The 11,593-nt window shown below is 35.2% G+C and overlaps 1 long non-coding RNA gene across 2 annotated transcripts in view; it reads left to right on the top strand.

Annotated features, from left to right (window-relative positions):
- The first annotated feature begins 61 nt into the window (after positions 1 to 61).
- LOC112679167 (uncharacterized) overlaps positions 62 to 11,593 on the top strand; it is a 115,094-nt gene continuing 103,562 nt past the window's right edge. For both annotated transcript variants that reach the window (XR_007408015.1, XR_003148151.3), the window contains exons 1-2: positions 62 to 364; positions 8,116 to 8,203. This is a non-coding gene — a long non-coding RNA (uncharacterized LOC112679167). The remainder of the gene's footprint in view (positions 365 to 8,115; positions 8,204 to 11,593) is intronic.

Raw genomic sequence — 11,593 nt, 5'->3', positions numbered from 1 at the left:
ATGTTAATGAGATGATTTTTGGAAAGTTCTTAGATAACCACAGAATGAGGTTGCCTGGGAAACCAACCAGTATGTTTAGAGGGTTGGAACTTTCAGCCCCATCCCTGACCTCTGCTCTAGAAGGAGTATAGAGAGGAACTGAGGGTTGAATTAATCACCAATGGCCAATGATTTAATTAATCCTGCCTATGTAATGAAGCCTCCAGAAAATCCTAAACAATGAAATTTGGAGGACTTCCAGGTTGGTGAACACATGGAAGTGCTGGGAGGGCAGGAGTTCTGTGTCACTTCCCACTTATACGCATCTCTTCCATCTGGCTGTTCCTGAATTGTATCCTTCTATAATAAACCAGTAATCAAACAGGTAAGATTTTTCCTGAGATCTGTTAGCTGTTCTAGCAAACTATCAAACTCAAGGAGGGGATCACAGAAATCTCAGATTTATAGCCAATTTGTTGGAAGCACATATAACAACCTGGGATTTGGGATTGGCATTTGGGATTTTGTTTTTGTTTTGTTTTGTTTTGTTTTGTTTTGTTTTGTTTTAGTACTGAGCCCGAAGCCTGTGGGGTCAGTCTGCATTAACCTCAGGTAGATAATGTCAGAATTGAATTGAGGACACCCAAATGGAATCTACAGAAACTAGAAGAACTACTTGATTTGGGAAATCCTCACACATCTGGTGTCAGAAATGCAGGATTCTGAAAGTAGACAGACAGTTTTGTTTGTTTGTGTTCCTTTCACAGACCCAAAGGAAAGCCAAAGAAATTAGCCAAAATTCTGCTTGCACTTTTTTCTCAAGACATTTGCTGATACCTAAACTGTGTATGTCAGGGACAGGAAGAAAAGAAAGCAAGTAAATAATAATAATAATAATTAATAATAATAATAATAATGGCAAAAGCAATAATAGTAATGATATGGGAGAGCTTGGTTCTTGTCTCACAGATTTGAAGAATGAATCTCGCAAAGGAGAGGAGTAAAGGGATAGAAGTTTATTAAGTGAGGGTACAGAGAAAGCTCTCGGAAGTGAGAGAGGTCTCAACAGTGTTGCCGCTGAGGGTTTGTAGGGTTGGTCTTTCACTGGAAGTCAACCAGGCATCCTAAATCCTTTTCACATTATCTACTGGTATCACCATAGAGTAAGGACTGGTGATAACATCTTTAATGGCTTGATGGCTTGCTTCTTCTTTGCGCTCTGGTTATTCTTTGTTGGTCACAGATGACTGTCATAAAAATGACACCCTTCCTGCCCACACCTAGGGCAGGGTGCTCTGGCTTGTTCCCTTATCTCTAGTTTCCTTACACCTCAGCATTTTGGGGATTTTTGTGGGCCCTCTTCCATAACCCCCTACATAGCCCTGCCAAGCCCCATTGTCCTTAACTCAGTAATAATAATAGACTAATAGTAAGTAATAAGGGATCCCTGGGTGGCGCAGCGGTTTGGCGCCTGCCTTTGGCCCAGGGCGTGATCCTGGAGACCCGGGATTGAATCCCGCGTCGGGCTCCTGGTGCATGGAGCCTGCTTCTCCCTCTGCCTGTGTCTCTGCGCCTCTCTCTCTCTCTCTCTGTGTGTAACTATCATAAATAAATAAAAATTAAAAAAAAATGTTTAAAAAAAAAGTAAGTAATAATAGTAAGTAACATAAATTCAGCAAATCTGCAGAAAGGGCTAAAAAATCCAGATAAAGCTTTCCTCTTACAAAAATCCGAAATCTTCAGATATCTTAATCTTTATTTGTATCACCATTTGCTTGTATTTTATGTCTACTAGAATAAACTGATATTCCCTTTACAATTTTTCATGTACAATCTCAGCATTTCATATAATTAATCGACATTCCACACATGACTAAATGACTGAAAACAAAAGGAAAAAAATAAATCAATAGAAATAAGCCCACATATGATCCAATTATTGATATTATTGAATTATATAGTTTACAAATGTTAAATGTAATAATCAATATAAATTTACAACTATGTATTTCTAAAACTATCATCCATATCAAAATATAGAAAATTACCATTTCATCGGAAGCATCCATTATGCCCTATCCAAGTCTACATTCACCGAAGTTAACTATAGCAGTAACAGCTATCACCAAAGCTTAGGTTTGGAGGAAAAAATACAAACATATACACGACAAAATGTATCTTGGAAACGTTTATAAACTTGAAAAGTTTTTTGTTGTTGTTGTTGTTTTGTTTTTGTTTTTGTTTTTAGGGATCACTTATAACTTTAATTTTATTTATTTAGGTTTTAGGTTTCAAGATTGTATTTCATATATTCCATTGAATGTATTTGGCATGTCTCTAAGCTCTCATTCAAGAATGGTTTTACAACTTTGTTGTTCATGATTTTGATATACTTGAGGAGTACAGGCCAGTTATTTAGTGGAATTTACCTCAATTTAGATTCAGCTGTAGTTTCCTCATGACTATATTCAGATTATGCATCTTTGACAGGAACATTACAGGGAATGGTACTTGTTCCTCTCAGTGTATCCTATCGGGAGGTCGGTTGTTGGCTTATACCTTTATTCGTGATGCTAAATCGATCACTTACTTAAGTGATCTTAGTTAAGATCCTTAGTTTAACTTAGTTAAAGTTAACCTAGTTAAAATCCTGTCTGCCGCGTTTCCTCACAAAGAGGTGAGGCTGTTTTCTCTTTTGAATTAATAGGTCATTTACAGAAATGCTTTAAGACTATATAAATATTGTGTTCCTCCTCAACTTTATCCCACTAGTTCTAACACTCATTAGTGATAAATGCCTGAATCCATTACCACAATGATACAAAATTGTCTATAGAATTAAACTGACCTAAAAGAAACTTTTTTTTTTACCTTTCCTCACTTTTTTATAAAAAAAGATCAACTAATTTTTAAACTTTCTAAAATATTCATTAGGACATTCTATTATCCCAAAAGGTATTTTGGGTTCAAATAATCTGGAAAATATTAGTTAAAAACAACCATAGTAAATTGTGTGGTACGGGCATAGGGATTAATGGAGATTGCATCAAAATATGTACAAAATGACCAGAATTATAAGATAGTGAGAGACATCTGTACAACTTTCCAATTCTGTTTGCATGTGCTTGATTTCCAAGGGCCTGTTAGATGTTAGACCACAGGTAGAAATAACAAGGCTATTCACTGAAAGAAGTTTGTTTTTTTTATTATTCATTGAACACTAGGAGCTTAAATGAGTTTGGGAATTGCTCAAATAAGGTTGATATTTGGGAATCAGGGAAATGAATGAGATTTTCCCCTGGGGAGAATATTTTTACATAAAAACAGAAGTGAGTTCAGAACAAATGTGTGGGAAACATCAAGTTTTAAAAAGGCATAATAAAGGAAGGAATTCAGAAATCCTTCTCATAGAGGTAGCAGAAGCATGAGAAAGTGGTGTCTGCGTATGCAGAGTGAAAATGGAAGGCACTGTTCCTGCTTTCAGAGGACTATGGGAATAAAGACAGGAGACTCACTAGGGTGCCTAATCTAATCTAGGCAGGAAGGGTAGTCAGAGATATCCAGAGAGAGGTGACATGTATGCTGAGATTGAAATGAGGAAAAGTTACTGAGGCATGATGTTCCAATTAGAGGGAACATCATGTAAAAAGGGATAAGGCAGGCTTGTGCAGGTCAAGCTTTGGGGGCCAATCACAGGCCTACGGGGAAGATGTATGCAGAGACAAGAATTAGGAGGGCCCTATATGTCACAATTAAAAATTTGTGTTTTGCCTGAATAAAACGAGGAACCTAATAACGGATTTACTCTAGGTAAGGACCCTTTTTGGTTGAAAAAAGACATGGTATATTTTAAGGAGAACCAATTAAACATCACAAGAAAATAGGGGTCATATGCCAGATTAGTCTGTCATTACCTGTAGGAAATTGGATAGGTTACATTCTCTCTAAAATGGGAATAAGAATACCTACCATCTCATTTTTGAGACATTTGAATAAAATAATTTTTATTGTGCCTGTCCCTGAAAATGAGGTTATAGTCAGTTTTTAAAATTCTCCCCTTTTGCTTAAAAAATACCTTTCCTCTCTATTATATAAATTATCCTCAAATTCTGTAAAATATAAAAATCTTATACCATTTGCAGCATACCTCTCTGGTGCCCCACGTCACTTTTTCTTAGCCCACTGTTCTTTTTGTCTGAAATTACTATAGACAGTTCAAGACAGGCTCCTCTCCTTCTAACAAAATCTTTGCTCAAAGGTGCCAGGGTCTTCTTTAAGACTGATACCCAGTGATTGAGCTAATGCCCTGGAGGGAACCATCAAGAATAGGGGACAGAGACAGTAGCTAAATATCCCATCCTCCACCCTTCAGGCAAACAGTGTATTTGCTCCTCAGGAAGTCTCAATAGGAACAAACCTCCCCTCTCCTTTGCTTACAGGACTGGCCTCCTTAATGGATGCGTACAATGGCTTTTTATTTTCCCTATATTATTCTTTCTGACTCTTACTTGGGCTTTCTGAGATAAACTCCAAAGTAAACTACCTACTGCCAACCCCTCTCAGGCTGATTTCAAGGAAACCCAAAGTGAAATTCTATCTCATTATATTTCAAAAGAACCCATTTAATTAATTATTTAATTCTATTCTAGTAAATTGATGGATTTCTCCTCTACTTTTTTATTCTTTCTTATGAGATGTCATAACCCCAAAGCCATTTGACTGTCTGAAGTCACTATTCCTTTTTTTTTTTTTTTTTAAGATTTTATTTATTCATGAGAGACAGAGAGAGAGAGAGAGGCAGAGACACCAGGGCTGCCCTGAAGTCACTATTTCTTTTAACGTACAGGGATCCCTGGGTGGTGCAGCGGTTTAGCGCCTGCCTTTGGCCCAGGGCGCGATCCTGGAGACCCGGGATCGAATCCCACATCGGGCTCCCGGTGCATGGAGCCTGCTTCTCCCTCTGCCTGTGTCTCTGCCTCTCTCTCTCTCTCTCTCTGTGCGTGTGACTATCATAAATAAATAAAAATTAAAAAAAAAAAAGCTCACAATAAAAAAAAAAATAAATAAATATTAAAAATCTGGTTACTTAGCTCATCTCCAAAAAGATTTTCCAAAACTTGTTAATTGTGCTAAAACGAAGGTTTACTAAAATATAATGCTTGACACATGTTAGATTACTTTATATATTAATATGAGTTTGATTATTTCGATTAATATGAGTTACTTTATATATTAATAGGAGTTTCTAAATGCTCTACAAATGAGCAGCATTTTAGAGCATTGAGTCACAGTGTTTGGCAAAGCTGGCATTGCAGTTGCCTATTGCAGCCTTACACTTCTCTTCACACTCCCTTCCCTTGCCCCCTCACCTTTTCCCTGCTGATGTAATTATAACGTATTTAGATAGAGGATCAAAACCCTCTGCTTTTGGAAGGGTAAATCTCAAAAGACTAGCTTATTTTTTAACCAAACCTGTCATAGAAACCCAATTTTATTAGTTGTGATTAGTATATGCGCAAACAAATGGCCCTCTCTGGCCAATGAGATGCAAGAAATCTCCTGCGTTAAAACTGAGGCTTTCATTCCTGAAACAAAACAGATTAAAGCAAAACCCTTCAACTCAACCTAAGGACAGATCTTCAACCTCTCCCTTATTCCTGCCTTGAATATGGCCAGGAACTTTGAAACTGATAATTAGAAATAACTTGAATTGGGATCCCTGGGTGGCACAGCAGTTTGGCGCCTGCCTTTGGCCCAGGGCGCGATCCTGGAGACCCGGGATCGAATCCCACGTCGGGCTCCCGGTGCATGGAGCCTGCTTCTCCCTCTGCCTGTGTCTCTGCCTCTCTCTCTCTCTGTGACTATCATAAATTAAAAAAAAAAAAAAAAGAAATAACTTGAATTGATGGCATTTTTTTTTTTTTAAGATTTTATTTATTTATTCATGAGAGAAAGAGGCAGAGACACAGGCAGAAGGAGAAGCAGGGTCCCCATAAGGAGCCCACTGCAGGACTGGATCCCAGGACCTCAGGATCCCACCATGAGCCAAAGGCAGACACTCAACCACTAAGCCACCCAGGCGTCCCCAATTGATGGCATCTTTGGGACAGCTGAACTAGCACAAGTAATTGCATGTGCCTAGACTCCATATTTGTGGGGGAGAAATGCTCCTTAATTTAACTTATTTATTAGTTAATTGTTTAATACATAAAAGGTATTTATCTACTTAAATCTGAAGCCACTCCTAACCCATATAGGGAGGGAAGAGAAAGGCTAATGGTAACATTTTTCTCACAGGAGGAAAATTTTGTTTTGAATACCAAGGATTTTTGGAATATCTAATTCAGATGTTCAGGGTCCTGAGGATCCAATTTAGAGATCTTGTCAGGTATGGAAGGGAGACTGAGTAAGCAGCTAAATCTGTGAAATGCCCCCCCCCTTACTGATAGGGAGAGCTAGGTTCTTGTCTCCTGGAGTTGAAGGATGAATATCCACCACAACAGAGAGCGAGTAAAGCATTAGAAGTTTATTAAGCAGATACAGAGAAAGCTCTCAGAAGTGAGAGGGGTCCCAAAAGGGTTGCCCCTGAGGGCTTTTATGGTCTGTCTTTTATTGAGAACCTATCCAGGGAGCCCAGGCCTGGAGATCCTTACGCAGTCCTGGTTTGAGTGGGGACTATTCATAACACCTTAATGACTTATTTCTTCGTGGCCTGGTGAGTTTCTGTGATTACTCAGTAGGCCATTTTGGAGCTAGAGAACCAGGTGTTTTGTTTTGTTTTTTGTTTTTTTGTTTTTCTGTTTTTTACTATCTTATGTCTGTTTTCTTGGGAAGGGTGGGAGCCTGACCCCAGGGCCTCTCTGTGTCCTTGGAGTTTATGGGAGCCCACAGATTCCTGGGAGCCTGACTCTGAGCCTTTCCTTATCTTTCCCTGCCTAGCCCCATCTGCCCCTAACTCCTTCCTACAGCATTACCTCATTTAGGCGGAGTCTAACATTTTAAGTGTTGTGATTTCCAGTAAGAACAATGTTTGAAGATACCAAATGTGATCATAATCTTCAGAGTTATATAAATAACTAATTAAAATATTAACCATATTGAATTTTTAAAATTAAAGCTTATTTTACATTTCTCTGTCAGAAACATCTATCTATTCTTAGATTAAAAGGTTAGATGACAGCAGGAATTTGACCTAATTGTAGATAATCTTATTTATGACATTTACGAAGCTCAGCAGCAATAAGCTAGGGAGTTTGGTCATTTTCCCAAGAAGCATTATTGAAATTTAAAAACATTGATACATTAAAACATGCAAAACTTAGTTGTTGTTGTTTTCTTTAGTAGCTTAGCTACAGTTTTGCACATTATATTCTTGGTACAAAAATGACTCGTAAATTAAAACTGGCACCTGATAGCTAAATAAAATAGCAGTGAGAGAGAACAGAAAGTTCACCTTTTTAACTATCCTTTACTAGTATTAAATATTAGATTATTTTCATAAACAGCAATTTTTGTGCGAATACATGATTTTCAAGATTGAATGTTAAATATTCCCTTTTTTCCCTGGACAAATCTGCCTTTTGACCTCTTATTTGTAAAATAATATCAGCTTAGAAAATAGTCAAAATTTATTCTTTTTATGTCTCATTGCATCTTAAGGATTTAAGTAAAAGTGAATACAAAATAGTGCACACTTATTTTAATTGTTTTTAGATGCATGATAAAAGAAATGAGCTAGAAATCACAAAAATATGATTAGGTAGTCAGACATAGGCAATAGGCCTTTGGGAACATCTAGCAGTGTCCATATAGAGGTCAATTACATGGTCAAATATGGTGATATTGTTTTTCAGATAGACTCTATGTTTTTAAGTAGTTTTAAGTTCACAACAAAATTGAGCAAAACATACAGAGAGTTTTCACATATATACTCTGTCTCACATGTGCATAGCTTCCCTTCAAATCAACATTCCTCACCAGAATGGTACGTTTGGTACAATTGATGAAGGAACACTGACAAAACATTATCACGCAAAGTCCGTAGTTTACATTAGAGTTCACTTTTGGCGTTGTATGTTTTACATTTTATTGTTTTGACAAATAATGATGTGTATCCCCCATTATATTATCATATAGAAAATACAAACAGATCAACACATATGAAAAGAGGTGGAGAACTGAATATTGACCCAGTAAACCTAAATAGCCAAGAAAATTAATCTGTGTAAGTACATGTGGAAAAATCCACGTATTTTAAATACTTGTTTTCACTTAGTAATTATTAATAAGTTGCACTATTTCTTGTGAGGCTGTGTGTAGTTTTTGAGTTGAGATAAAATAACATACTATAAAATCCAACCTTTTGAAATGAACAACTTAGTGCTTTTTTAGTCCATTCATAGCTTTACAGCCATCACCACTAATTTGAAAACATTTTGATAACTCCAAAAAGAAGCCTGGTTCCCATTATTAGGGAGCTCTTCTTTATGCCCTTCCCCCAGCCTCTGGTAAAGATTAATCAACTTTCTGTCTCTAAGATTTTTCTTTTTTGGACATTTCATATAAATGGAATCAAACACCATGTGGCCTTGTGTGTCTATCCTCTTTCACTTAGCATAATGTTATCAAGGTATATCAATGTTGTAGCATGTATTTGTAACTATTCCTTATTGTGAATGAATAATATCCCATTATTATGCACATATCACATTTTGTTTATGCATTCATCAACTGATGGGCATTGGGTTGTTTTCCCACTTTTTTTGGCTATTATGAATATTGCTGCTGTGAACATTTATGTAAAAGTTTTTTTGTAAATATATTTTTAATTCTCTTGGCTATATGACTGGAAGTAGAATTGCTGGGTTATATAGTAATGCAGAGTTTAACTATTTCGGGACCCACCAAACTATTTTCCAAATGCTTGCAAAATTTTACATGCCTAAAAGCAATGCGTGACAATTTCAATCTCTGTACATCCTCACCAACACTTGATGTTATCCATCTCCTTTTTTATAGTTATCATTGTAAGTGTAAAGTGATATCTCATTATGATTTTCATATTCCTAATGACAAATGATGTTAAATATCTTTTCATGTGCTTATTGGCAATTTGAATATCTCCTTGGATGAAATGACTATTCAAATACTTCACCCATTTTTTGCCTAGGTGGCTCAGTTGGTTAAATGACCAACTCTTGCTTTCATCTCAGGGTCATGAGATCAAGCCCTGCATCTAGCTCCATGATCAGCACGGAGTCTACTTAAGATTCTCTCTCCCTCACCCCCCTCTTCTGCCCTTCCCATGCTCGCCCTCTCTCTCTAAAATAAATAAATAAATAAATAAATAAATAAATAAATAAATAAATAAATAAAATCTTAAAATAATAATAATAAATAAAATTTTAATAATAAATAAAGTCTTAAAAATGAAAGCAAAAACAAATACTTTGCCTTTTTTTATTTGGGTTGTGTATCTTATTTAATGTTGAGTTGCAGGAGTCTTTTTTTTAATATTTTCTGGATACAAGTCCCTCATGAGACATATTCACAAATAATTTACCCTTTTCTGTGAGTTTCTGGATTTTGTTCTTTGAACCACAAGTTTCTTAAACTTATGAAATCAACTTAACTTTTTTTTTTCTTCTGTTACATGTACTTTAGTGCCGTATACAAGAAACCATTGTCAACCCAAGCACATGAAAACCTGCCTATGTTATTCTCTAAAGTTTTAGGACTTTAACACTTTAAGTTTTTGATCTATGTTAGTTGTTATATGTGGTGTGATGTATGCGTCCAAACTTAGTATTGGATATTCAATTTTCATAGCACTGACCTTTGTAAAGACTATACTTTCCTTGTTGCAATGTCCTTCACACCATAGTGAAGATTAAATTGGCCATATATGTAGGCATTTCTTTCTGAATTTTCAATTCTACTCAGTTCATCTACTGGTACATCTTTATTCCAGTACCACACTGTCTTGATCATTATAACTTTTGGTATATTTTATTTTTGAAATTATTATTTGCTATTTTGTGTCCTTCATATTTCCATATGAATATTAGGAGCAGCTTGTCGATTTCTGCCATGAGGAAAAAAATAGCTAAGTTTTTGAGATTTGGTATGTTTAGCATTGAATGTGTGAAACAATTTTAGCAATACAAACAACTTAATAATTAGTCTTCTAATTCATGGACACAGGGTAACTTTCCTTTTATTTCGATATTTTTTTCTTTCAAAGACATTTTACATTTTTAAGTGTACAAGTCATGTACTTCTTTCATTAAATTTATTCCTAAATAATTTACTCTTTTTGATGCTATTGTAAATGGAACTATTTTCTTCATTTCTTTTATAGATTATTTATTGCTACTGTTTAGAAATATAATGGATTTTTTATTGACCTGGTTTCTCCAGGTTAATGAATTTATTATATCAGATAGTCTTTTTGTGGATTTATTATGGTATTTCAGGGACAAGATGATGTCATCTCTGAACGGAAATAATTTTACTTCTTCCTTTCCAAACTGGTTATCTTTTATTGATTTTTTTTTTTTTTACCCGATTTCTCTTCATCTTTAGACAATGTTGAGTAGAGTGAAGAACAAGACATTCTTTTCTTGTTCATCTGAGAAGGTAATCTATCAGTCTCACAATCAGTTATAATATTAGCTGTGAGTTTTTCATAGATTACTTTTATCAGGTTAAGGAAGTTCTATTAATAGTGTTTTGAGTGATTTTATCATGAAATGTTGTTAGGCAATTTCAAATGTTTTTTTCTGTGTCAATTGAAATGATTATGTGATTTCTGTTTCTGTCTTTCAACTATTTATATGGAGCATTATATTAATTGATTTTCCAATGTTAAACGAACTTTACATTCCTGAGATAAATCTTTCTTAACCATGGTATTTAATCCTTTTTATAAATGACTGGATTTGTTTTGCAAGTATTTGTTGAGGATTTCTGCATCTGTATTCATAAGAGATTTTGTCTGTACTTTTCTTTCCTGTGAGGATTTGATTTAGTTATCTGGTTATAATGACTCATAAAATGAGTTGGAAAGTACACTCTCAATTTTTTTAGAAGTATTTGTAAAGGATTGGGTTGATTTCTTAAATGTGTAGTAGAATTCATCAGTGAACCCATATTTTCCTGAGTCTTTCTTTATGGGAAGTTTTATAGTTATTAATTTGACATCTTTACTTGTCATGGGCTTATTCATACTTTCTATTTATTCTTGATGTTCAATAATTTGTGTCATTCAAGGAATTTGTCTATTCTGTCTAAACTATCTAAGTTATCTAATTTTTTCATGGTGTTCCCACAAATGCTTTTTTATTCTGTAAAGTCAGGAGTGACGTACCTTTAATTATTTCCAATTTTAATAATTTGACTTTCTCTAATGTTTTATTGGTTAGTATGGGTAAATATCTGTCAATTTTGTTGTTCTTTTCAAAGAACCAAATTTCGTTTCATTGACTTTTCACCCTATGTTCTATTTTATAAGTTTTTGCTCTAATCTTTATGACCCTTTCTTCTACTTGTTTGGGTTCAGGTCATTCTTCTTCTTCTAGTTTCTTAAGTTAAAGGTTAGCTTATTGATTTGAGC

This window comes from Canis lupus, chromosome 33 (genome assembly GCF_003254725.2).
Source record: "Canis lupus dingo isolate Sandy chromosome 33, ASM325472v2, whole genome shotgun sequence".
NCBI classification, from domain to species: domain Eukaryota; kingdom Metazoa; phylum Chordata; class Mammalia; order Carnivora; family Canidae; genus Canis; species Canis lupus.
The sequence above is the reverse complement of the archived record's forward strand: the minus strand, read 5'-3'. Positions and strand labels throughout refer to the sequence as shown.